The following is a 2,477-nucleotide window of genomic DNA, read 5'->3' on the forward strand; positions in this document are numbered from 1 at the left end:
TTTTTCACCAGCCACATAATCAGTTCATGTAAAATGGAACCGCACTGGGTACAACTTTTTTTCAGGACAAAGTGTGAAAAAACAAAGCAAAAAGAAATATTGCAATATACCTTCACTTCATCATATAGCTTCTCCTAGGCTAGCAACTTATCCAGCACCGTGGCATGAGTTTCATGCTCTTCTGAGTTAAAGTCATCCTTCCCATCATCAACATTAGGTAACCCTCTAAATGACTGATTCCATGTAATCACACGCATCACTCTAGTAGAATGATCAATATGTCCTTGGCGGCGAATATATGGGTGCGGGATGGGAATGGCAAAGAGAGAGAAGGTTGTTAGGGGCAGCAACGATTGAGTGGGAAAGGGAATGAGACAGAATCGGTGAAGAGGGAAGGGGGTGAACAGGTGGAATCGACGGCAGCCTTTGCATGTGGCCGTGATTCTCTGGCCGGATTGGGGTTTCTGAGAAAAACAAAGGAGGAGTTGTCGCGCCGCAGAGGAGGAGATGGGAGAGAGGTGTGAGGCGTGAGGCAGTTGTGGTGGGTGAGAGGAAGCAAGGGCATGTTTGAAGAGAAGACTCTGCCTTACGCTGTTAACGTTAGGGTTAATAGTAGGTGTCTTCTTATTTAATTGACACCTGTCCCTGTTTGCAGCAGTTGCTGCAAACTTGTTTAAAGGAAATCCGTGTACAAAAGATAATATCAGTATTGAGCCCAAATTAGAATCAGTAACAATTTATCACATTAGATTTGTTATTAAAATGTTGTGATTGTAGCATTACTCTTATTTTTGTTGAACCCAAATTTTTGTAATTTTCAAGTCAAGGTGTTCAATATTTTTATTAGAGTGATCACAATAGGTTAGTTTAGCATTAAATATTTTTTTAGCAAGTGTATATCTACATTTTTTTTACAACCCTAGCTTGCATGTGAATCTGTCAATGGTGTCAATCAAAAATTATTTACTATTCGATCCATAAATTTATTTTAAAAGCATAATTTTAGATTACAAAAATTTAAATTTAAACATTCATTTGATTAATATCATGACTATTGTCTTATCAAAATTGGGTTCGGCGCCCCTCCCATTTAGTAGCCTCCAGTTATCTCCCATTTTAAATAGGATGACTGACACATGGCATATAGGCAATCCAACAGTTATAAACAAAAACCACTTAAACGCAAATTTTCTCACTCTCTCTGTTTGTCTCATTCTCTCTCATTGATTCTTCTCTTCAGCCCCTCCCATTCCCAACTCAGAAAATCAAGTCTTCCTTATATTTCTATAAGAACAATAAGAAGTTTTGCACCATAATCATGATATTTATTGGTGGGATTTCATTTTCTTTTTCCTCATCCTTTTTCTCTCATGCTCTCTTCACTGTTTCCTTCTTTTTTCCTAAGAACTATTTCCTTCTTGTCTATTTCACTCTTTTCCTGCAATTTTTCAAATACCCATTTGCTTAACTGTTGAACATTAACCCCAACCATTGTTTTTTTGGCACTTCGTAATTTGTTTGGTGACCAAAAATGATGGGAAAGGAAAAGAAAACAAATGACTGTGTAAATAACTGTGTAAATAACTGCATTCCTCAATTAGAACCAAAGTTTAAATTTTATAGAACAAAAACGATAAGTTGCCATGGAAATTTTAGTCCCAGCCCCTTCAAACTGTTAAATATATAATTATTATTAGCAACGCAACGTGTTATATCATATTGTATATGTTAGAGTGGATGCAGAAGGAGAAATATAGAATATGAACATTGAGAACACGAGGATTACGTGGTTCAGCCTTATCGACTTACATCCACAGAGGAATCCCTAAAAGGTTACATCTTTAATATATAAGAGTGTAGTACAATAACCTGTGTTACAATGAACCCTAATATGAGTATATATAGGTGACTAAACCTTAGACTATTAATACAAGTAAGAGTGGACTTAGGCCTATTACATTGAGCTAATATATCTAATATATCTCTAACACAAGCCATAATCCAAACATGGATTCCTACTAGCAAAATCAAATGATTATCATTCCTTCTAATTGATTTGGTTGAGTATTTGGTACCTTAAGTCTTGCGCAAGCCATTAAGGTGAAGTTTTGAGAGCATAGTGATCTTGATTAGGCTTTTGAAGGTAAATTAGGAAGGGAAATCTGTGTAGGGGGTTAGAAGAGAGAAAAAGGAAGATTTTCAGAGTTGGGAGTTGAGACGGCGAACTGAGAGGTGTAGAACAGTAAAAAAGAAGAAATGATGAGAGAGAAAGAATGAGACAAACGGAGAAAGTGAGAAATTTTGGTTAGAGTGTTTTTTTGTTTTTATATTTTTTATTTTTTATTTATAACCGTTGGATTGCCTATATGCCATGTGTCAGTCATCCTATTTAAAACGGGAGTGAACTGGAGGCTGCTAAACGGGAGGGGAGCCGAACCCATCAAAATTTACCTTCAATTGGTTGAAGTTTTAGTTTT

The sequence above is a fragment of the Castanea sativa genome, chromosome 4 (assembly GCF_040712315.1).
Source record: "Castanea sativa cultivar Marrone di Chiusa Pesio chromosome 4, ASM4071231v1".
Taxonomy (NCBI): Eukaryota; Viridiplantae; Streptophyta; class Magnoliopsida; order Fagales; family Fagaceae; genus Castanea; species Castanea sativa.